This window comes from Pleurodeles waltl, chromosome 5 (assembly GCF_031143425.1).
Source record: "Pleurodeles waltl isolate 20211129_DDA chromosome 5, aPleWal1.hap1.20221129, whole genome shotgun sequence".
Lineage (NCBI taxonomy): Eukaryota > Metazoa > Chordata > Amphibia > Caudata > Salamandridae > Pleurodeles > Pleurodeles waltl.
In genome coordinates, this window is record NC_090444.1 from 94,041,572 (window position 1) to 94,068,319 (window position 26,748).

The window sequence follows — 26,748 nt, forward strand, 5'->3', positions numbered from 1 at the left end:
CAATCCCAAGCCCAGACAGCACAACCTACTGTGTCTAACTCAGTGTTGGGGCCTACACAGGTGAACATAGTACAGTGTTTGATGGGCAAGGTCCGCATTTGCTCTTAAACCGCTATGTGAATGTATTGAGCCTGAGCACAATAATAATATAGTTCCAAATCTGGTGAATATATCCCTCCCTGTTGAAAGGGCAAAGTGAGTACTTTCAGTTGTCGTCCAGCTGAGGTCAGCCTAGTCAGAGTGGATCTGAGCCCAGTGAGGAATAGCGCGGTTAGTGGAAATGAGAAGTGTACAGACAGGTATAGGAATTTAGGAAGGATTTTTATTTTAGCCACAGCAATCTTCCCTGCCAAGGGTAGTGGTATCCTAACGCATGTGGTCATGCAGCCAGGTGATGGCTCTGTCATAATATTCCTCCCAGAGTGTCAATATCACTGCAGACCCATATTCCCAAATATTTCACAGCAGCTGATGCAGAGCTCAATGGGAACTTGTGATTGAACTCAACAGTGGCAGGGGCTAGAGGAAATATCATAGACTTAAACCAGGTAATCATGATTCCGGTCTGGGAGAATTGTTTACTGAAGCCAAGGCGTTCTAACAGCATGAATAAATCCTTACAATCCAGGGAACACTTTTGTAGCATCTTAATATATTGCTACAGCTTTCAGTTGAGGTTTCAGTGAGTCCAGTAGTGCAAAGATTTTATGAAGATTGCGTGCAGTGGGGCGCCCAGGCATAAAGTCCAACTGGGCGGTTCTCATGAAATTAAGGAACAGAGGGAGAATCCTGTTGGCAGTTAACTTGGCTAAAATGTTGTTGTACAACATATCAGAGAGAGAGGCTTGTAGGAGTCACACCATGTGGGGGATTTGTCCAGTTTCTGGATGGTGACTATCAAAGCCTCCTAAAGCGGGGGCAGAAGAATTCCAGCCTTCCTCACATATGGCCAAAAGGTGAGAAGCTAGCATATTTGTGTATTCTTTAAAAAACTGCACTGTTAAACCATCACTTTCTGGGGCCTTGTCACTGGTCATATCCTGGATCATCTGCACCACATCTTCAAGGGAAAAGGGGACGTCCAAAGACTGCCTATGGACATCTTCCAGCCATGCTAGTGTGATGGAGTCTAAGAATTCAAGAATTTTATGCTTGTTCGGCTCAGAGGTAAAGTGATATAGATCTGCATAGTAATTAGTGATGATACACATTACATCACCCATGCTGTAGTAGGGTATGTAATTCTAACCTATAGGTTCTGTGATTTAAGTGCTGGCTGGGGTTTGTGTGGTATGAAGTGTCAGTGTCTTCCCAAACACTGTATTGTGCCTACATAAACACCAAAATAACCATCGACAACAGTAGTTGCATCTTTCCTCAAAAAGCATATGTTCCTGTTTGCAGCCTCCCTGTATTTTCTAGTCTTGCACCAATTCCGGGTAGCAATTGGACATTTCCAAAGGTAAAGTGATTAATAGCTAGTGCTTGTATTTCTCTCTCAAGGTCACTTAGCTGCTTCCCTAGCATTTTGAGTATTCCAGATTGCTTTCCAAAGCACGGCCCCTGTATGATATCTTTAAAAGCCTCCCTGAGATTCCACTGATTACGAATTGAGTGAAAAATATTACATCTTGCCAGATTTAAGTTTGTCTCAAAATACAGGGTCAAACAGTGCATTTGGCTATGAGTACCAAGAGAAGGCCCAACTCCGAGTTCCCGGCAGGTTCATCACAAGAAGAAACGGGACATGGTCACAGAGAGTTCTGAGTAGGTCTTCCATGCCACGCACTAGCACCCCTACTGATCAACCCATAATGTATTCTAGACCACGTATTGTACGAGGGCAACATGCAAGTTGCTTCCAGGCATCTGCGTGCCTGGGTCTCCATATACCAATTAAGTCATTGTCAAGCATGAGCGAGCGCAGCTGTCGAGCCACTTGTGGATAAGGTTGTCTGCTTGACTGGGCCTGTCCAAGGGAACACCTTGGGTTACATCAAAGTCCCCCTCATATGACTGCCGTGTGGCAGAGCAATAGTACTTTAAAAAAAATAAGTCAGGGCAATCAGTGTTAGGCCCGTACATGCAGATAATAGTGACAATGCAACTTGTAAGATGCCATGGAGTAGGATATATTAGACCTCCTGTCACATGTGACTGGTAATGCGCACCAGTGGGTACCCTTTCTAACTACTACCACAACCCTTCTGGCTAAGGCTGAAAAGGGAGCCACTTATCTTTCTCAGTGATGTGGAGTACCTGAAGGAGTCCAATGTCTATTTTATATCTATTCAAATATGAATATAGATGACAAAGCTTTGCAGGGTGTGTTCATAACACGGATCTTGCAGGAAAATATTTTAAAAACAGGGCACTAGCAATTGACTTTTATGATAGTGTTGCAGCAGATATACCAATATGAGAATATTCTAATGATTTGCGTATACGTACTAATGAGAAAAATGACATTTGAAAACTAATAATTGAAAACAACGTGTAATGTGGAAAATGTGCCCATGTGGAGTGGTCACCATCTGTGTTAACTGTACTAAAATAGTGTGAAAATGTGTATGAAGTGGTAATAATATGCCATAACTGATGATATAACCTATGTTTTATGATGCTTCGTATTCTTAACTTAGCCGAACTAGAGGCCTGGTCGGCGCTGGGCTTTGCTTGCTTAAAAGTGGAGAAGTGATGAGCCGCAGAGGACTGGAACTGGAGAAAAGGACCTTGAACTGTACAGAGTTCAGAGATGAGCTCTGCTAGAAATTTCTGCAAATTCATCAGCGGACAGGAGACAATCAGAACAAATTGATACAATTATGTGTAGAGTAGGCTAAATGTACTTTCCCAGGATCCGAACAATAGAGGCACTGACTAAGAGACAGTGAGCTACAATTTCGTTACCTGAAGAGCCGGATGATGTTCTCATCGATGGAGAGACCAATCATGTTAATGGAACTTGATGCTCATACTAACGTAGACAAGTGGTAAACAAAAACTATAGGTTAGAGTCATAACCCCTGATAAGGTTGACCAATTAGCAATTTGGGGGACGGACTGAGAGACCCTAATAAAAAGTCATGAACCAAGAAGAGAAATCAGAGTGGAGAGGCGAAAGTTGATGATGTCAGGAGACGCCGTCCGATGTGCTTAAATTTGGGCTTGCTCCCTGTGAGCCCGAGCCTTGCTGATGACTGATGACCTGGAGACGAAGACTGACTCGTTGCTGATCTATCTTGGATAGGTAGCTATAAACGATTGACTGATTAAAATGCGCTTTTTCCTTCTAGGTACCAACTGCGCTGTTAGATTGTTTTTTCATCTTAGTTAGACGTTTTTCCAAATTAAATGATTATTGACTAAATTGTTTTTCGCATGAAGTCCCACATGCTGATGCTAATCGGAGTTAGGTAGGCTGACAAGGGTGACTCAAGGGTGACTTTGACTTTGACTGTCTGACTTGCATTGCTGAATTAATCTATGTTATAAAATTGCCAGCTTAGAATGATGTTGTTTTGCTCATTAATAAAATCATGATGAATCATTGCTCACTGATGCTAATAAAGTTTAATTAACTATGGATTCATTGAATAAAGGTTTGGATTAGAATTGTAACTAATAGGGAATAAAACGAACTAACCTTCTTGAGAGTAATGGTATTTTCTTATTAAACAAGGTTTTCTTTGGTGTTATGTGTGCGATTGGTATTATTGTTGATTTTCCTCTGGTCACCACTTAGCTAGGATACTCTGTGCGATGCAAAAGATTCATCGACCTATACGCGTCCCCTTGTAAGTTTACTTACTCAGGACAAGGTGCGCTGGCAGCTTTTGGTAGCAGCTTGATGGTTAGTTTCATTAGGGAACTAGTTAGGTGGTGAGTAAGGGCTATGGTGGTAGTTTAAAAGTTGAGTGTAGTTGTTCAGATTTTTATGAGGTTTGAATTTTTGATTTCTAAAATGGCAATGGTAGCAAATATGATGTTCCCTTAAGCCCAGAAATGACTTTCCCAGGTCCTGGATCCCGTGGGTAAAGTTGAGTATGTTCTTGGCGTGTTCTGAAATAGTATGAGAGTAGTAGATTGTGCTTGCATAGGCTTAAGCAGATCGCAGGTGAATTGTGATGTATGTGAGATAAAGTAGGGAGTGTGCGTACTCCAGTTAAGGGTTAGTAGGAGTGTGCGTACTCCAAAGTGTGAGAGTAGGGAAGTCGTCGAACTTCATATGTGTGTGGCGCTTTGTGCTAAAAAATTGTCCACGTGGTTGATGATGATGTACGGACCCTGCATGGTCTAAGACTCCGGAGTATATTGACAAGTGTAGAAGACACTTGGGTTATATGTTGTAATCTGTCTGGTTTAGTAGGTTGATCGGGCGTGGTCAACAAGCCAGAGTGAATGTTAGATGAATAAAAGAACCTTCAACTGAGATTTGGCGAGTTCTATGTGCACCAGGACAGACCCAGAGATCAGTTGAGAGTAAAGTTTGCGGGTCGAATTTTACTTGCGGATGTGGGGGACTGAGAAAGAGGAATAGCTAAGGAGCTAAAAAGTGCAATTAGTGAAAATCCGTAAGGTACCTGAAGCGATTGTGTCCTTTCCTGTAGTAAACCAGCAGGTTTGTTTTAGTTATTATTTGGTGAAGACGCTCACAATAATTGCATTAGTTGGGTGAAATTGAGTTGAGAAAGACGAAGCTGCTGTGTGTCAGTGTGAAGTCAGTGTGTGCCGCGCTGGGATAGGTTGGTTAGTGCGAAGGGCCACGACCAGATTGGCAGCCGTCCACAAGAGGCAATTGGTTGGGTAAACGGGTGAAGGGTATCCTGGGAGTAAAAGTCATTTCATATATTGAATTTGTAGTACACAAAATCAGGAAAAATTAAGTTTTTCAAGGCATTTAAGAGTGCGATAAAAGGTGAATCATATATCAAAGCGTCAGTGGGGGAACCAACCCCCCTAGAGGATTCTCCGGCGCATCTTGTAATGACAGAAAAGGGCATAGCTTTGTGTCTTTGGTTGGAGCAATGGAGTAAATTGACTAAGAATCAAGGGACAATAGCTTTTCCAGAGCATGGAACGTTCAATTTGAGAGTTTTGGATCAATTGCGATTATCATTGTATGATATGAAACCGTTTGAGTTTGAGGCTTTCGCAGTTTGGGAGCTAGTGGCCAGACAGCAGCAAGAGCTGAAGTTCAACAGAAGAATAAAAAAGATAGAAAAGTCACTAGCTGAAGCTAGGTGGGATTGGGAGCAAAAGAGATGGAGAATGGCAACTATGAAGGAGATAAAATTGTTTCCCGCTATTACAGAGAGTGAAGAGTCAGATAAAGGGGACAATGACAAAGAAGGGGAAATGAGGGAAAGAAGAAAAGAAAGAAGTCCTATGTGGAAGATGACAATTCTGATGTTGAGGATCTCAATACACAGTTGCTGAGAGATAGACCACCGCCTATGACGACTTATGCAGGGAGTCCAGGGACTAGTGCTACAGCCCCTCCTGCTACTCCTGAAACATCCCAGTGAGTCACGGGCGCTGTACAGGCAGAAGGAGGACAGTTACCAGGGGCAGTACAGAGTACACCAGTTGCAGGAACGAGTGCGGTAGCTCAGGCGCAGGTACATACACCTTCGGTAACAAGAATTTATCCAGATGTACCAGTTCTTGAGACTGTTTCAAATATTGTAGTGCCGAGGGAGCAGGTGCTCCCGCAGCCAATGTTGGTCCAGACTGACCCGACTCCAATGTTATTGCCACCAGCACAGACACAGGGTATGACAAAATTTAACCAGTTGACAAGGACTTTGGTAGATCTTGCACAAGTTATGAATCAGGCAATGGGAGTACCACTCACACAGAGTACGGATACTAGAGCAGCACCAGATGCAATATCGCTACTGATTACTGTTGGTCCAGCGGTACCTACATATACCCAGAAGAAAGCAGAAACAGGAGGACAGGCAGACATAACACAGAGTTTGGCAAGAAGGGGAGTGGGAGATTCAGTAAGTGTATTCAACTTCATCTTCAGGAACTTGTCCGGGTGAGTTCAAATCTCCTTCAGGATTGAGTCCTCTTGTGACATTGCCAGATGCATCAAATGTCTCTAATGCATATCAGAGTTTGAGACTATTGACTCCACAAGCCTTGGGAACAGGAGCACAACAGCAGCTGCCTGTGACTAATGCGAGTAACATCTCACTGCAAGGGCTAACAGCTCAGCAGTTAACTAGTTGGCTGGATAGTCTAAATTCATCACAAAGTGCACCCAAGGGGGAGGATCAGTTGAATTGAGTGGGACTGAATATTGAAGCAAATGAGTTGGTTGAGGGAACAGTGGGATTGCATAGGTTAGAGTCCTACACTGAAGAAGAGCTGAGGTACTTGTGCCCAAGGATTACAAAAGAAGTAGGGAAAATACACCAGAAGTTAGCGGAAATAGCAGAGAAGCATGACATTGATCTTAAGACAACGAAACATTTGAGACAAAGTTACAGATTAGATTTTGAGGCAAAGGATTTTGAACACATGATGTCAGCGGGAATGAAAGCACATTTGAGGGACTTGTTGCAAAGTGCGCAGATTTGGGGAGCATTAGAGAAGTGGGAAGGCAGATGGGCAAGGAAAAAAGAGAAACGAAAAAAAGAATCTCATTATGAAACAGAGGGAACAGAGAAAGGGGAAGCAGTTAAAATGCTACCAATTAGAGAGATTCCAGGGGGGCAGTTTGTTCATGTCCAATGGCGCCGAAGTGACATTTTGTCTTTCACAAATGATTATCCCAAATTGAGAGAAAAGCCAGTCGAATGGTATCAGCAGACTGAGAGGTTTGTGAAACTCTCTAAATGTTTGTGGGAAGATTTGAATACTTTGTTTGAGATTGTTGTGCCATCTGATTTGTGGGTTGAGTGTAAGAGGGCAGTAGATTGGCCAACGAGCGAACCTTAAAGGAACAAGGTTACAGGCGCACTGTCACCTGAGGTAATGAAAAATATTTATAAGTTGATTGAGTTTCTGAAAACTAGAATTTCGCCGAAAAACATTGATTGGCAGAGGATTGACAGGACAGTTCAGGAAACTAAAGAGTCAATACACACCTATTAGGAAAGGTTGTTGAAGGCTTTTAAAGATTACAATGGCAAGGAAGCAGTCAAACCGAAAGACATGTTGCATTTTGTGTTCAGATTTGTTGAAGGGTTGAGACCTGAAGTAGGGCAAATGATAAAGAATCATTTGATATGCTGGCAGGCAAAGCTGATTGATGAGGTGTTGCAATATGCTAAATATTGCAGCAATGAGATTGAGTTGAAGCAAAAGAAGCTGAAGAAAAAGGTGATGGTGATGCAGATGAAGGCAGCACAATCAGGACTGCAAGGAGCTTTAGTGCGGCCGATGCCGCCGCAGCAGAAAGCTGTCATGTTTCAGCCTCAAGTGAGGGGTAGAGGACGTGGTATGGATGTGATGCGTGGTCCAGATCTAAATACAGTGGTTGTTCAGAATGACATGCAGGCCATGAAGAAGATGTTGCCATGTCACCTGTGCGGAAACGTGGGACACTGGAAGCGGGATTGCCCATTGATGGTGCAGGAAGGAATGGTTCAGCAAAGCGATGTTGGTACAGTTCAAACCATGAGAGTCCCCAGAATTAAGGGCCCAGTCCCAAATGTTCAGAATCGAGGTCAGAGTTTCTTGCTTGTACAACAGTTGCAGGTGTCTCGAGCACAAATCACTTCATTGACGCCAGTACAGCAGCAGATTCCTATGGTGCCTAGACAGCAAATGCACATACCCCAAGCCCCGATGGAGCAGCAACAGGTTATGCTTACTCAACAGGTCACAGGTCAGAGACCAGATAACAGTAACAATACAGTGCACCAGTTCCCATTTCACAGTGAGGATGAAATAAACGATGAATGGATGAGTGACAGTTCGGATGAAGGAGCTTGCATTCTTGCCACATCCCTAGAGGTAGATCAGAGAGGGCCTTTTGTGAAGGGAAAGGTAATGGGTCATAAGGTCTCGTTCTTGGTCGATACTGGAGCTACGCCCTCTACAGTGAGGAGTGTAGAAGTACCAGATTTACCTCTTTCCGAAAGGAAAGTTCAGGTCGTGGGTGTGGAGAATGGACAGTTGTCGAATCCTATTCCAGAACCAGTGCAAATTGAAATCGGAAATTATATGGGACTGCACAGATTTGTGGTATGCGACTCAAGTCCTGTATCTTTGTTAGGCAGAGACGTACTGTGCAAGACCAAATGTTCCATAAATTGTACAGATGCAGGGATAGAAGTCCAGACAAACAGTGATGATGAGGAAGAGCAGGCGTCAGCCATGGTTCTTAATGACGCATTTGAAGCGTACCCTTTGATTGAGATTTTTCCAATGTTCACACTGAAGGCGTTGCACACAGACTTGCAGGGAACACTAAAGGAGAAAGTCTGGGATTTGACAGGGAAAGAAGTGGGACTGATCAAAGGAGTGGAACCTATTAAAATCACTTTGAAACCGAATGCTGAGTTCCCGAAACTTCCACAGTATAACATGGCACAGGATGTATTGATGAAAGTGGCTCAGATAATCGGGGAATTCCTAAAGCAGGGAGTTCTAAAGGAAGTGTTGAGCAGCCCATGTAATTCACCGATAATGGGTTTGAAAAAGCCTTGTGGGAAAGTACGAAATGTGCAGGATTTGCGAAAAGTGAATGAAATGGTGGTTAGGTGTTGTCCGATTATGCCCAATCCAGCAGTGATACTGTTTCAGATTCCATGCGAGGCAGAGTGGTTCACTGTAGTCGATCTGTCACAAGCTTTCTTTTCAGTGCCACTTCATGAGGATAGTCAGTTTCTTTTCAGTTTCAAATTCTTAGATAAAGTCTACAGCTGGTGCAGGCTTCCACAAGGGTATACGGAGTCACCATCTTTGTTCAATCAGATTTTGAAAAATAATTTAAAGTCATTAGAATTGCCTTGTCAATCGACTCTAGTGTAGTACATTGATGATTTGTTGATTGCTTCCAGAACACGGGCCGAGTGTAAGCATGACTCGATTGCCCTGTTGAATCATTTGGGAGAGTTTGGACACAAGGTTTCACCAGCAAAGTTGCAGTACCAACAGAAGTCTGTTAAATATTTGGGTCACCAAATTGAGAAAGGGCTGAGGAAAATCTCCCGAGAAAGAATTACAATGATTCTGCAGAGAAACCCACTGACTTCTCAAACAAAACGGGGGCATGTTTCTGGGAATGGTAGGGTATTGTAGACAATGGATTCCGAATTTTGCCGAGATAGCAAAACCCCTACAGCAGTTGACACACAAAGGAGTTACAGATCCCATTAGTTTAGATGAGGATCAGATAAAAGCTTTTACCGAATTGAGAGAGAGTCTGTGCAAAGCTCCAGCGTTAGGAATGCCTGATTACACAAAGCCTTTCACATTGTTTTGTCATGAACGTGATGCTTGTTCTTTGTCTATTTTGACGCAGGTCCATGGAGGTGCTTATCGCCCAGTAGCTTATTATTCATCTACCTTGGACCCGGTTGCAGCAGCTTTACCAGGTTGTCTGCGAGCAGTAGCCGCAGTTGGTCAAAGTCTTTCCCAATGTGAAGGGGTAGTCATGGGATACCCAGTGACGGTAATGGTACTACATTCTGTTGAAATCTTACTGACGAGAACGAAAACACAACATTTGACGGGGCCAGACTGACAAGGTATGAGACGAGCATATTGGGAGCTCCAAATGTAACTTTGAAAAGATGTACAGTGTTGAATCCAGTGACGCTATTGCCAAGTGATACTGCTGAAATTGAAAAAGAGGAAGATATAGAACATGATTGTCTAGAAGTGACGGAATTGTGCACAAAGCCTAGACCGGATATTAGAGATACTCGACTAGACTTGTTTTTGTCGATGGTTCATGCCTCAGAGATGGGACAGGCACATTAAGGGCAGGAAATGCTGTATGTACCATTACAGGAACCCTAGAAGCATCTTGGCTTCCCGGTGTATATTCGGCACAAGTGGCGGAATTGGTAGCAATTACTAGAGCATGCTATGTTTCTACCAGGCTGCGAGTGACAATATACACGGATAATCAATATGGATTTGGAATTGTTCATGATTTTGGTCAATTGTGGTCGCAAAGAGGGTTTATAACATCAAGTGGAACCCCAGTACGAAATGGTGACAGGATAAAAGATCCATTGTAAGCATTACCTGAAGAAATTGCTGCAGTGAAATGCAGTGCACACCAGAAAACACCAGATTACATTTCCTTAGGAAATGGATATGCGGATCAGGTAGCAAGATCTTGTGCCCTGAACTGTATATCGTTCAAGGATAAGTGGGAACTAATGCAAGAAGAAGAGACCAGTTGTGCAAATTTTGCATTAAAATTGATTGATACCCTAGAGGAATTGAAACCATTGCAAGAAAACGCAGACAAGGAAGAGAAAAAGCTGTGGGCAAAGCTGAAGTGTGTACAGAGACCAGATGAGATCTGGGTATCTGAGGGGGGTCAAATGGTATTGCCGAATTGTCTGTTGTCTCAGATGGCTCGGTATTACCATGGTCAGGCACATATTGAAAGGATGCCATGATGTGGTTGTTCAAAGTTGATTGGTTCAATCCGAAATTCAGACAAGCAGCTGAAGCAGTGTGTCACAGATGTATAATCTGTCAGCAATTAAGCGTGGGAAAAGGGACAGTGGTAAATTTGAGCCACATTGGAAGAGCAGGAGGACCATTCAGCAGAATGCAGTTGGATTTCATTAAGATGCTTGCATGTGGTGGATTGAAGTACGTGTTGGTGATTGTGTGTGTGTTTAGTCATTGGATTGAAGCATACCCCACACGTAGAAATGACAGTCTCACAGTTGCAAAGCTACTCCTTAGAGAACTGATACCAAGGTTCGGTTTTCCGATCTCTTTAGAATCAGATAGGGGAACGCACTTCAATAACGAAGTGATTAAGCTCTTATGTGCAGCACTAAACATTGAACAGAAGCTTCACTGCAGCTATTGTCCAGAAGCATCAGGACTTGTAGAACAAATGAATGGTACTCTGAAGTCAAGAATTGCCAAAATGTGCGCAGCTACAAATCTGAAATGGCCGGATGCATTGCCCTTAGTGTTGATGTCAATGAGAAATATACCTGACAGGAAGACAGGATTGTCCCCACCTGAGATTATTATGGGGAGAGCAATGAGATTGCCAGCAATGCCTGCCAATGCTCTTGTCAATATTACAGATGATATGGTGTTGGACTATTGCAAGGGACTAGCTGATGTGGTTCGATCTTTTTCTCAGCAGGTACAAGCCGTTACCCTGACACCTATCCATGACCCAGGCCACAATCTAAGAGAGGGAGATTGGGTCGTGATAAAAAAGCATGTGTGCAAGATTTGCCTAGAGCCACGTTGGAGAGGTCCATACCAAGTGGTGCTGATAACCACAACAGCTGTGAAGGGTGTGGGATTGCCTAACTGGATACATGCGAGCCACACAAAGAAAGTGGTGAGTCCTCAGGGTCATGAAGAAGTGTTGCTGAGAACGACAGCAGACGCAAAGCGAATAGTTCTACCTGAACCAGAGCCAGAACAGGTGGAGCCACAAGTGGACCCAGAATTGGCGGAAGAAGGATCAATCACCCCAGTAAGAGACAAGGGTGTGGAAAATCAGGAGGAAGAACGAGAAATCACTGCAGCAGAAGTGACAAGAGATCCATGCACGGGGAGGATCTCACAAAATCAAAGAGTACTGAAACGCCAGGAGATCAAGGGCCAGATGTAGCAAAAATAAAAATTGCGACTCGCATTTTGCGAGTTAATGCAACTCGCAAAATGCGAGTCGCAAATTGGAATGTCAGAAAAAAAAGCGATCTGATTTTGCGACTCGCAGCCGGACTCGCAACGCTGTGTGCGAGTCCGCAGTTTGCGAGGTCGCTGTTTGCGAGTGTGCAAAAAACGAACTCGCAATTAGCGAGTGGGTGTCGCAAATTGCGATTACCTTCAAAATTGCTTGCAGGTGCAGCAGAACACTCCAGAAAGCATACCAGAACACTCTGGAAACACTTCCTGGCACATGATGATGACATCACAGCCAGGAAGTCAACAAATACACCTGGGAGGAGGCAGGACCACACCCTTTTATAACTGCCAGTCTTCACACTGAACAAGCAGCAGCAGCCATGGAGGGAACCTCACGAAAAAGAAAAATCAAATTTTCTGAGAGGGAGCTGGAGGTGCTTACTGAGGAATGCTGTCAGCACCATGATGAGCTCTTTGGGAGAGCAGCCCTCACTGTTCCTGAGGCAACCAAAAAGAAACTCTGGCAGGACATGCAAGAAAAAAATAATTCCCTGGGTGTGAGCCACAGGACAATTGAGGACATAAAGAAGAGGTGTTATGACCTCCGCTCCCGGACCAAGGAGAGGGTGGCAGAAAGGCTCCGGGAGATGAGAGGCACTGGAGGGGGACCATCATCTGTGCCACCACCCACACCCCTGGAAGAAAGGGTTGAGGAAACATTTGAGCAGGAGGCAGTGTGTGGATTTGGGGACCTGGACACCTCAGAGCCCAGCACATCAACCGGTGAGTACCATGTGATAAGCCTGTACCCCTATCAATGTCATACCCCACCCACCATGTACACAGGTGCATGCACAACCAAATTAGCTCCATTTCAGGGTAGAAAAAGCCAGAATGATGCATTATGGGAAATGTAGTCAAAGAGGCAGTTCAAAGGCAAATGTTTATTAGGAATTGTGCAATAGATTCTAGACACTGACAGTGTGTTCCCCGTGTCCCACAGGTCTCCAGCAAGACACCCCCAACACCCCAACCACCCAGGCCCAGGAGGACACCCCAGGACCCGCCAGCACCCCCACCTGCACAGTCAGCAGCATTCCTGCAGTGGTAATGCCTGCTGCAACAATCACGGCAGGAGCTGCCCCAGCAACAGGCAGGGAGGATACAGGTGTGAGCACAGGGCAGCCACCGCTGCGCAGGCGGCGCAGGGCAAGACCATCTGGATCCGGGATACTTCCTCCAACCAGCAGTGAGGCACATCTGCTGCGGGGTCAGCGCCTGCAGAACAGAACATTGGGCAGGATAAGTGGTGTGCTGCACCGCTTTGTTAGACACAACCATGCAAGCATGCAGCACCTCACCAGACGCATGGACCAGATGTGCCAGAACACTGGGGACATTGCCCTTGCCATCAGGGAACTGGCGGCCGGACTGCTGGGCCAGGCAGAGGCTGGGCGGCGCAGAGATCGCCAGATAATGCTAAGACTGGACAGGATGGCCACAGCGATCGGCAGGCTAGCCATCAATACAACAGGCCTGTCGAGGAGGACAGTTGGCCTGCAGATAGAGATGGGCCATTTTGCTGGGGATGTTGCCAGGGGCCTGGGACGTCTCACCCACATAGTTGAACTTATGGAGACACAGGAGATGTCGAGGGCCACCGGGGAAACACCCCAAGACAGTGAGGAGGGCTCAACAGTGAGCAGTGTCTCTGCCACTGACAGTAGGGTGCTGAGGAGTGGTAGGCACAGCACCATGGACGCAGCAGGGACCAGCCAGGCTGGCAGGAGGGGCAGGAGATCATAGACAACAGCCAGGACAGATTAATGTGGCACATGGCGTTAATGTGCCACATGACTGGTTGGCATTTTCCTGCCCATGGACAATTTCAACATGTATATAGTTTCTTCATGACATCAATAAAACAGTTATTTTTGTTCCACTTAACAAATGGAGTTTTTGGTTAATAGGTGAGTATGGTGGGAGTTGACACGTACCGTCCAAAATATTGCGTTGCAATGTGGTCCCGTCTCAGTCTGCCTTGATTAGCTAGACTCCTATCCCCATGATGGCGATGTGGTTGTTCTTGCTCTTCATCATCAGGATCTGGGTCTGCAGGGGTGAGAGGTAGCCCACGTCGGGTGGCTATGTTGTGGAGGATGGCGCATGCGACCACAATTTTGAAAGCGGTAATGGGGGTGTATTGGAGGGCGCCTCCACTGCGGTAGAGGCATCTGAATCTTGCCTTCAGCAGTCCGAAGGTGCGCTCGATCAGGTTCCTGGTCCTCTTATGCGCACTGTTGTATTGCCTCTCTGATTCAGTTCTGGGTGTTAAAAACGGAGTCATGATCCAAGGCCTGAGAGCATATGCACTGTCACCTGTTGGGCACAAAAGTACACTGTTATGAAGTCCAGATAGTCGTGCACAGTGACCTGTGTGTATGTCTGCAAGTGTCTGTGGCTCTACCTAGGAGGTAACCGTCTCCAAATTCCCCATGTTCCAGGCGTTGATGTATCCCACTATGCCTAAACATGTATGAGTCATGGGTACTGCCAGGAAACTTAGCTACGATGTCCGTGATGACATAATGGGCATCACAAACAACCTGTATGTTGAGTGAGTGGGTACACTTCCTGTTGCGGAAAATGTGTTCCAGATTAGCAGGGGGGCATATTTGAATGTGTGTCCCATCTACACACCCTATGACATGAGGAAAGTGGGCAATGCGGTAAAAGTCCAGCTTGGTGCTGTTAATTTCTGCCTCATTCCTTGGTAAGTATATGAAGTGAGACATGTGCGTGACTAAGGCATCTAGGAATGCCCTGAGGAACCTTGACACTGCACTTTGGGATACCCCACCTGCCACGGCAATGACCCCCTGATAGCTCCCTGAGGCCAAGAGGTGCAGTGCGCATAGTACTTGCACATGCGTAGGGATGGCGCAGCCACGCAGAGTCTTGTGTTCTAGCTGTGGTTTCAGTAAATCTATTAATTCTAGAATGGCTGCGCTGCTAAGGCGGTATTTGTCATAGATCTCCTCTTCAGTTTGCTGAAAAAGAGTCTGCCTGGTTCTATATATCTTCTCCTGTCTGTGGCCCCTCCTCCTCCTCTGCTGGGCTGCGTAGACTCTCCTCCTCACTGCTATCAGGTATATCTCCGCCATCTTGAGTAAGCCAGATGCCTTCTGGGTCCCCTTTTATACTTTGGTAATGGTTACCACCTGCTCTGAGTTAGTGGTAAATGGGACATGCAAACTGGGCTTTTTGCGACTAGTCGCAATTTGCGAGTTGCAATTGCATATGGGTTGCGACTCGCAAATTGCGACTTGCAATTTGCGGGTCGCAAAATGGGGTCGCACCGGATGCGACTCGCAAACGGGTCCCATCGCTTTTTGCGAGTCGGAAATGGGCTTTTTGCATCCCATTTCCGATTTTGCACTGTCGCAAATTGCGATTCGGCCCGTTTACGAGTCGCAATCGTTTGCTACATCTGGCCCCAAGTGCCCAAACCTGAGGGGGAAAGAGTCAAGACAGGTCAAAGCAGAAGTGATTTGACTCCTCCTGAACCCGTTGCAGGTCCATCAAGAGAAGGCACTTCAGACAAGGTGAAGGAGAAAAGTCCGATCTTGAGGAGATTGTTGACAGAAGGAGTGAGAAAAGGAGATCATTGGCCAGAGTCTCAAATAGGCAAGAAAAAGGACTTGGTAATAAATGAGACAATAGAGGAAGAATTAGCCACCACAAAGAAAGATGAATTAAGTGATGGGAACTAACAGGAGAAAGGAGGTTGAAAAGAAAGAGAGTGGCAAGTCGAAAATACGCAGGACCAGAGTGGGCATATGCAGCAACAAGTGATTAGCAAAACGAGTTTATGTCCTTTTGTTTCGATAGAGTATTTTGATGCAACCTGAAGGAGAAAATCAAATAGACTGAATCGTGGAGCTAAAAACAAAAGGAAATTGAAATTATTGATTTTACTGGAAAAAAGATTGATAGCCTGATATGACACTTAAAGCCTGGAGATGACCAGCTGCTAGCCGATTTTGAGAAAGGAAGTGAAAGGGTCCTGTTGTGTGACGTTGAAGTGTGAAGAAAGGAAGTATATTTTTGATTTTGAATTTTTGATTTTTGTGTTGCACATTAATTAGGAGTTGAAACTCTGCTCTCTGATTCTTAACACATCATGGCTAGATTAGATAATAACGTTAGGCATATTAGGTATTGCAGATATTTGAGTGTAGGAATGGTGATTGTGTGTGGAATATTGTTTATAATAATGATTGTGGGAATGTCAGTACATGAGGTGAGAGAAGCAAAGGTTACATCTGTTCTTGAAACTACCACACTAACAGCTATAGAGAAGTTTAAGCTAGATGAGCAGTATTTGCATGATTATACTAACGCAAGAGGAGCGTTGTCTTCTAACGTCTTTTATCGTTTATTGAGTGAGTATGTGGAAACGATGGATGCAAAGGATTGTCTTGTGTGTACTCAAATACCTTCCTCTGTGGAAGAAGGGGTCACTTATCATAGCCTACCTCTGACTTACGGTATAGCTTGTAGTTTGCTATTAACTCCCTTCTATAACCAAGAGTATATTCAGTATTTTTATTCAAACTATGACCTAGTGTTTTCCTTTGTTCCTATAATTAGATATTTGAGTAAGATAGCTAAGGATCATGATATAGTATTGGTTGGAGGATTCTTTGAACCTACACTGACCTTTGGCACAGCTTATGCGCATTGTAACAATTTGACTTGCTTATTAACACCTATGGAAAAGAGCTTTATTGGGCATACTGACGACCCAAGAAAAGCATTAAAAGAAAAATTAGAAAAAGGGTTAGAGAAGAGAACTTACAAGAATGATTATGCTTATACTGCTATTAAAACACAAGGAAAATTAGCTTTAGATGCATTACATGTAGGGAAGCTTTGTATATATAGACCAAAATCACGCACTGACACTTTATTTGTGGGAACAAGTGAATGTAGGCATGTGTTTTTGTTTCAGAGCAAGTGGATATTCATGTTGAATAGTGCGGACCCTGTGATTCCTGGAATTTACTATATTTGTGGACCAAATGCTTATTACCGACTCCCTAAGGGTTGGTATGGGACATGTTACTTGAGAATAGTTTTTCCTAAGATTTATCAAATAGATGATTTGAAAAAGATACCGAAAATGACTGAGTTACATCAAAAGAGACAAAGGAGAGAAACAGCCTCTGCAATAGTGGGGATATTTTTGGAGCAGTAATTCCTTCTGAAGGAGTTATATTGAATGCAAACAAGATTCGAAAGTTGTCAGCTATAGTAGATAATATGTTAACTAACTTTACAGAAGCTATACTCTTACTAAACACTGAATTAGCTGCAGATAAAGCTATGACACTTCAAAACAGGCTTGCTTTAGATATAATATTGGTGAAAGACGGATGAGTCTGCAAAATGATTAATGAGAGACACTGTTGCTCTTATATACCTGAGAACGAGAAAGAGATAAGAGATTTGCTTACTAATTTAACTAATGCAAGGAAATATTTGAAGGAGCTGAAAGAACCAGGAGTGTGGGAAAAGGTCGGAAATGGGTTTGTCACAATAGGTAATTGGTTTAGTCAGATTTGGGGTGGGATATTGTGGAACATTGTTCAAGGCATACTGGTTGTGATCATTGCTATATTAGGATTATGGGGGGCATGCAAATTGTGGCACAAAATTCAACTAAAAAGGGCTAAAAATAATCAGAGGAGGGAAGAACAACCCAGAAGAAGAATCTATAGGGAAAATATAAACAGAAGAGATCAAAATGCGGCTGAGAGTAATTTGTAATGATTGACAAAAGGAAGATGTGATGACATATTTAGTCATCAGAGGAGGGACTGTTGCAGCAGATATACTAATATGAGAATATTCTAATGATTTGCGTATACGTACTAATGAGAAAAATGACATTTGAAAACTAATAATTGAAAATAACGTGTAATGTGGAAAATGTGCCCACGGGGAGTGGTCACCATCTGTGTTAACTGTACTAAAATAATGTGAACATTTGTATGAAGTGGTAATAATATGCCATAACTGATGATTAAACCTATGTTTTATGATGCTTTGTATTCTTAACTTAGCCGAACTAGAGGCCAGGTCGGCGCTGGGCCTTGCTTGCTTAAACGTGGAGACGCGATGAGCCGCAGAGGACTGGAACTGGAGAAAAGGACCTTGAACTGTACAGAGTTCAGAGATGAGCTCTGCTAGAAATTTCTGCAAATTCATGAGCGGACAGGAGACGATCAGAATAAATTGATACAATTATGTGTAGAGTAGGCTAAATGTACTTTCCCAGGATCCGAACAATAGAGGCACAGACTAAGAGACAGTGAGCTACAATTTCGTTACCTGAAGAGCCGGATGATGTTCTCATCGATGGAGAGACCAGTCATGTTAATGGAACTTGATGCTCATACTAACATAGACAAGTGGTAAACAATAACTATAGGTTAGAGTCATAACCCCTGATAAGGTTGACCAATTAGCAATTTGGGAGACGGACTGAGAGACCCTAATAAAAAGTAATGACACGAGAAGAGAAATCAGAGTGGAGAGGCAAAAGTTGATGACGTCAGGAGACGCTGTCCGAAGTGCTGAAATTTGGGCTTGCTCCTTTGAGCCCGAGCCTTGATGATGACTGATGACCTGGAGACGAAGACTGACTCGTTGCTGATCGATCTTGGATAGGTAGCTATAAACGATTGACTGACTAAAATGTGCTTTGCCCTTCTAGGTACCAACTGCGCTGTTAAATTGTTTTTTCCTCTTAGTTAGACGTTTTTCCAAATAAAATGATTATTGACTAAATTGTTTTTCGCATGAAGTCCCACATGCTGATGCTAATCGGAGTTAGGTAGGCTGACAAGGGTGACTCAAGGGTGACTTTGACTTTGACTGACTGACTTGCATTGCTGCATTAATCAATGTTATAAAATTGCCAGCTTAGAATGATGTTGTTTTGCTCATTAATAAAATCATGATTAAATATTGTTCACTAATGCTAATAAAGTTTGATTAACTATGGATTAATTGAATAAAGGTTTGGATTAGAATTGTAACTAATAGGGAATAAAACGAACTAACCTTCTTGAGAGTGATGGTATTTTCTTATTAAACAAGTTTTTTTTTGGTGTTATATGTGCGATTGGTATTATTGTTGATTTTCCTCTGGTCACCACTTAGCTAGGATACTCTATGCGATCCAAAAGATTAATCGACCTATACGCGTCCCCTTGTAAGTTTACTTACTAAGGACAAGGCGCGCTAGCAATAGCCAGGAGGGAAAGTAGGACTATCCATCTGCTACCTCATTTTGTATTCTTGTAATGTGTGATCCATGTGGTATAATGTTAGGCATACAACCTAAAAAATAAAAAATAAAAACAGTTCCTTCCACTCCAATATCCTCAACTTGTCAGACAGCTGAAACCCACATGCCCGTCCCTGCATATATAAGTGTGAACAATGAGCGAAAACTAGAAAGCAATTATTCTGACAGTAGAGAGCATGCTTACCAAATAGTACCATCTCTTACCTGACGTGCCTACAGGGCTAAAAAAATATAACAGGAGTTGAAAGAGGGCACACCATAGGTGGCCATGGAGCCAGGGGGTCTAGCCATCTCTTCAAAGAGAGGTATGGCCGATGTAGTAAGTCAGATAGTGTGCTCAAAAGTGCAGATCAAGCACACATAAACAATGGAAAGTACACCGAGCATAATGTTTTTGTCTAGGAGTAGCCGGTCAGCCTTGTGCCAGTGATGGGGATGCACGTCAGACCCAGGTGGAGAGTACAAGGAAAACAAAGATCGGGCCCCTAACCAGCATGATGTTGCTACTATCAGTGTTCTGGATCAGTCATTGTCATTGAGGTGACTCTCAGGGCTTCCTATGTCACCACCATCTTCCAGGAGTGAGCTCTGGCTGTATCTACTCCACAATTTGGTAGCTTGCTTTGTGTCCACAAGCATATGACCCTTCCGGTTTATTGTGTTGCATAGTTTCACTGGGTAGAGGAGCGCATATGATATTCCAGTCCTCATCAGTGCACACTTGGCTGAGAGGAACTCTCTGCATGCAGCCACGCCACCAAAGTGAAATCAGGGTAGATGAATATGCGGTTGCCTTGGTATAAGAGATCTTCCTCTTCCCTCGTCAGCAAGAGGATAGTATCTCAATGTTTCAATTTCAGCAGGCAGTACTTCATAGGGTGACTGGCGCCTCCAGTGTGGGCCTTAAGCACAAAGGGCACTGCACGTGCTCCACCAAAACATTGGGGTGATGCCTCTGTGGTGAAGAGGGTTTGGAGTATGGTTTCCACATACGTTCCTATGCGATCCATAGCTGTGGATTCTAGAAGTACATTGCTGTTACAAGAACGCATGTCAATGTCTTCATTCTTGTCTTTTACAAATATAGGCATCATTTCCATGTGCACAAATAATTCATTTTGGTTGTTAGTGTCATTCTCAGCATGTGATACTCTTTGCTCCAACTGGTCGATAACATCATTGTACTTGTCAATCTGTTCTTTCTTACAATCTAGCCTCTAGATTTTGTGAGCATATAAATCTTGAAGTCAACTGTTGAGAGATATTGCTTCATTTCAGTTAGCAAACCACAAAGGTAATTGTCCATAGCAGCCTTAGTAGAGGGTCTCAGCTGAGGGGAGTCATGGCCCAGCACTTCGTTTGTGGATCTCATCAGGTGATTATTTTCAAAGACAAGCTTCGCCTGTCTCTGATCCTGCTTAACGATCCCTGTGTTGTCTGCCAAAATCAAAATGAGGGTATCCTATTCAGCATGTGGTCCAAAGGTGACACCAGACCGAGGCCCAATTGTCCAGGTCCCACCACATCACAAAGAAGCGGGGGCACAAACTGACCATAAGGTGCGTTCCTAGGCATAATATTATCCTGGTATTAGCATATATCAGGTATTTAATTCAAGCATACAAGGGAGAGCAGCCCCGACCTCACGGACCAGGATTGGCTGTTGTAACAAGATGTCTGCAAAGAACCACAGATATAGCTCAACTGTGGCAATGAGAAAAGTATGGGTCAGTTAATCATAGCCATGGCTTCTGTCATTGCAGCTGCACCATCCCGCCATGTACAGAGCTCAATACAGCACAAGTGATACAGCTTCAACATTCACCTCCAGGATGCATGTTTGACCCTAGCAGCATCATAGCAGCTGGTGTTGGCAGAGCTTGGGTCTTTAACTCATTAGTGCTATGTAGACCAGAGGGAAAAAGCATGCTATTCTCAAATTTCACACCATTCAGATTATACTGTGCAGCTCAAACTTAGTGCCCCAGATTGTGCACCACCGAAACGGAGGGTACCAAGGTCAGCAATTTATGTATTGCAGTGAGCCTCAGCCCAGGCCAGTAGAGTCACACTCAAAAGAGATGCCCGGCCCTGGTTACCGGCCTCTCCCCCATCAGCAGCACCCCAGGCAGGCCCACACCTCTCAGTACCAGATTAGACAGTTCAGACCTCCAGTCGCAGAAGACTTCCCTCCACATCTGCTGCTCACTGGGTTTGTTGTGTCCGTTTTGGGAAGATGCTTCCTCCCCCATCTGACCTTTTCACTACTATGCTGCTGGGGTCCAATATACAGTGCTGGGGTGATTGCTGAAGCACAAGACCCTTAGCATAAGCCAAGAAGTGGAGTGGCCATCATATTCTAAGATAACCATCAGCTGCACCACCTACACAGACACTCCTAAAAGCTACATGAAGCACCTCACATTCAAGATATACATCACAGCCAACTTCGTCTTAGGTGGAACTCTTGTATACATACCACTAGAAACCTGCCAGCGACAGCACAGACTTCATTGCACCAATCATCATCAATGCCAGCACATTCTTCCTCCTCGGAGACATTAACTTTGTCATAGAAGATCTCACTGACCCAAACTCTACTGTCCTTCAGAAAACCTCACAAACCTTGGCTTCACCCAGCATTTTACTGGATCCACCCACACTGTCTGACACCTACTGAACCCTATTCTTTACTAAGTCAACAACATCACAGTTTACAAGCCAGCAACTCTGACATGGACAGACCACTCCCTTGTCAGTTTCAGCATACTTTTACCACACCACAAAAGACCTCCCACCACCAGAACCGACCGCCACAGGTGGAAAAGCATCACAAAAGAGAAATGGGCTTCCATCCTCTCCGTGCACTGGACTGAGCACACTAGCATCTTGCTGAAAGCCATCAAGAACCTCAACAGCTGGATCATTGTATGCTCCCATCAAGCACAACCCAATGGCAAGATCCAGACCACAGACCAATTGGTGCATAGAGCAACTCCGGCTGACGAATGCTCAAATGGAGAACAAGTCACAACACTACAAATGAAGACATCTTCAAATCAGCCTTAAGACGCTACCACCAACAGAGACTGAAGATCATGTCCACAGCTCTTGCCGATTGCATGGATACTGGCACTAAGAGCAGCAAGAAAATCTTCAACATCATCAATGATTTCACCATGCCATCTACAGCCTCCAGAAACTTTACTCCCTCACAAGGCAGTTTCAGCAAGCTTTTGAAATTCTTCTTCTACAAAATCACCTCCAAAGGCAGCATCTCCGAATCTCAACTGGACCATGTCACTATTTCAGCCTAACTTCCCATCACTGCCGAAGTACGAACCCTGACCTTGTAGCCTGCCATCAGAATCATCGAAATTGCTGCTACCATCAAGACCATCCACTTGGGGTACCCTTCTGATCCTTGCCCCATCATGCCTTTACCAAAGAACTTCTACAGATTAGTGAAGCACTAACACCCATTCTCAACTCCATCAACTCAGCCACATTCCCGAACACTTGGATCCATGCCACCATTATGACCCTGCTCAAGAAATCACACGCTGACCCAGCCATGCTTTCCAGCTACAGACCCATCTCTCTCCTACCATATCTTTCAAAGGTCTTAGAGAAACTAATCAACCTTCACCTCACTGACTACCTCAGCAACCTACAGCTCCTTGACAGCACGCAGTTCAGATTCAAGTCCAACCACAGTACAGAAACAGCAGGCAGCACACATTCTTCTGGCCCTCTCTTCAGCATTTGACACACTCTCATATCCCATCCTCATCAAGCGCCTGCACAAGATCATCAACCAATGGCTCTCTGTCACCTGGATCTTCTTCTTCTCAGCAGATAGAACACAAGCTTTCACCTGCCACCTTACTTCTTGCAAACTTATCTGTGGAGTACTCAGGGTTCATGACTCAGACCCATCTGATATAAAGACCCTAGGGTTCGACTGCATTACATGTAGACCCTAAAATAGTTTATGGAGTACGTCATCTTTCCTAACTTTGACAACAGATATTGCCATATTTCTTGACTTATGCAGCATCATTGTCCTGTCTGCCTTTCTACACAGATGTTACCCGACCATATCTTTCTAGGAACTGTGGTATCATCAAGTTCCTTATTTTTAACAAAAATATATAATCTGAGGCACCATTTGTCTAGGTCAAATGTCCACTACTCACCATGTCAAGGTTAGGTAAGAATATTGAACCAAAATAATGTAGTCTGAAATGACGTCCATTTGCTTTGCATGTCTATAAGGAGATGTATGAACCACACCCTCTATGTACATAATCTATGTCAGAAATTCCAATTTTAGGATATAAGTACAGTCACTTAACCACTTGTCAGGAGAAGTCCTTCACCTATATAATTACCTGAGACAATCTCACCGCTGCCAGTGCACTTCACCCTTCTCAAATGATACACTTTGCCTGAAGACAATAAATCCAAGTCCTGAAGAAAGATTGATTGACTGTGGCAGCAGGGGGTGTTTGCCTTATGCAAGGAACACTGTCTTCACTCCTCCACTGATAAAGACAGCCTTTTCTGTCAATAAGGTATGCAGAGAATCTGCATCCTTAAAGAACCTCTAGACTGCATGTAAGTCAGCCTTTCATGCTCTCATAGAATAGCACATAGAAGTGGGCCTTAGGGTGCTAGGCTCTATGACATTTTATGACATTTTAACAATCCTAGAAATGTTCATTTAGTTCTCGTTCTTACCCCTTTCGCTGCCAGGGCTTTTCCCCTCCTGTGCCGAGCATTTTTTTGGCTATTTGGGGCAGTTCACGCTTAGGCTCTCATACCTTTTTCTCCACATAAGCTACACCATGCCAAATTTACGTCCTTTTTTTCCCAACATCCTAGGGATTCTAGAGGTACCCAGACTTTGTGGGTTCCCCTGAAGGAGACCAAGAAAATAGCCAAAATAAAGCGAAAATTTCGTTTTTTTTTTAAACTGGGAAAAAAGTGCTGCAGAAGAAGGCTTATGGGTTTTTTCCCTGAAAATGGCATCAACAAAGGGTTTGCGGTGGTACAATAACCATCTTCCCAGCTCTAGGGACAGGCAGACTTGAATTAGAAAACCCAATTTTTTAACAGAACTTTGACATTTTACTGGGACATACCCCATTTTAACAATTTTTTGTGCTTTCAGACTCCTTCCAGTTAGTGACAGAAATGAGTGAGAAATCAATGCTGGACCTCAGACAGCTAAACATTTCTGAAAAGTACACAAACTTCTGAATTCAGCAAGGGGTCATTTGTGTAAATCCTACAAGTGTTTCCTACAGAAAATAACAGCTGAAATAAAAGAATACTGAAATTGAGGTAAAAAAACAGCCATTTTTCTCCACGTTTTACTCTGTAACTTTTTCCTGGGATGTCAGATGTTTGAAAGCAATATACCGTTATTTCAGCTGGACTCTTCTGGTTGCAGGATATATAAGGCTTGTAGGTTCATCAAGAACCCTAGGTACCCAGAGCCAATAAATGAACTGCACCTTGCAATGGGTTTTTGTTCTATACCGGGTATACAGCAATTCATTTGCTGAAATATAAAAAGTGAAACATAGGTATCAAGAAAACCTTTGTATTTCCAAAATGACCACAAGATAAGGTGTTGAGAAGCAGTGGTTATTTGCACATCTCTGAATTCTGGGGTGCCCATACTAGCATGTGAATTACAGGGCATTTCTCAAATAGACGTCTTTTTTACACACTGTCTTACATTTGGAAGGAGAAAATGTAGAGAAAGACAAGGGGCAATAACACTTGTTTTGCTGTTCTGTGTTCCCCCAAGTCTCCCGATAAAAATGGTACCTCACTTGAGTGGGTAGGCCTAGCGCCCGCGACAGGAAATGCCCCAAAACACAACGTGGACACATCACATTTTCACAAAGAAAACAGAGCTGTTTTTTGCAAAGTGCCTAGCTGTGGATTTTGGTCTCTAGCTCAGCCGGCACCTAGGGAAACCTAGCAAACCTGTGCAGTTGTGAAAACTAGACACCTAGGGAAATCCAAGATGGGGTGACTTGTGGGGCTCTGACCAGGTTCTGTTACCCAGAATCCTTTGCAAACCTCAAAATTTGGCCCAAAAAACACTTTGTCCTCTCATTTCAGTGACATAAAGTTCTGGAATTAGAGAGGAGCCACAAATTTCCTTCAAACCAGCGTTCCCCCAAGTCTCCCGATAAAAATGGTACCTCACTTGTGGGGGTAGGCATAGCGCCCGCAACAGGAAATGCCCCAAAACACAATGCGGACACATCACATTTTCACAAAGAAAACAGAGCTGTTTTTTGCAAAGTGCCTAGCTGTGGATTTTGGTCTCTAGCTCAGCTGGCACATAGGGAAACCTAGCAAACCTGTGCATGTTTGAAAACTAGACACCTAGGGGAATCCAGGATGGGGGACTTGTGGGGCTCTGACCAGGTTCTGTTACCCAGAATCCTTTGCAAACCTCACAATGTGGCCAAAAAACACTTTTTCCTCTCATTTCAGTGACAGAAAGTTCTGGAATCGGAGAGGAGCCACAAATTTCCTTTCACCCAGCGTTCCCCCAAGTCTCCCGATAAAAATGGTACCTCACTTTTGTGGGTAGGCCTACTGCCCGCGAAAGGAAATGCCCCAAAACACTATCTGGACACATGAAAATTATCAAATACAAAACTACCTGTTTTTGCGGGGGGCACCTGCGTTTTTGGCCCTGGGCTCAGCAGCCATCTAGGGAAACCTACCAAACCCAGACATTTCTGAAAACTAGACACCCGAGGGAGTCCAGGGAGGTGTAACGTGCGTGGATCCCCCAATGTTTTCTTACCCAGAATCCTCAGCAAACCTCAAATTTAGCTAAAGAATCATATTTTTCCCACATTTCTGTGCGGGATCACCGCACCGGTACAAATTTCATACCACCCAACATTCCCCTCAGTCTCCCAGAAAAAATTATGCCTCATTTGTGCAGGTGGGCCAAGTGCTTGTGACAGAGAAGAGCCAAAAACATGTTGAAATTGAGGGGGAACCAAAGCGGGTCCAAAAGGGCAGTTTGAAAAAAAACATTTTTAGGCTGACAAATGCAGCAGAATTTTTATTGGTATAGATGAGACAATGCTGGGTGGTAGGAATTTTGTGGATTCCTGCAGATTTCGGAAGGTTCCATCAGAAAAACGTGGGAAAATGTGTGATTTGTAGCAAAGTTGGAAGTTTGGAGGGCATTGTGGGTAAGAAAATGGTGTGGGGTGCATGTGAAACACACAACCCTGGAATCACACAGATGTTTAGTTTTCAGAAGTGTCTAGGTCTTGTGGATTTTTCTACATGGCAGCGTCCCAAAGTCCATAAAGTGCAGCCCTCACCATTCCAAGTGAGACGATTTTGGGCAAGCTCTCATGGCCCAAATGTAAAACCAAAACCCCAAATAATCAAGGGCCAGATGTAGCAAACGTTTGCGACTCGCAAACGGGCCGATTCGCAATTTGCGACAGTGCAAAATCGGAAATGGGATGCAAAAAGCCCATTTCCGACTCACAAAAAGCGATGGG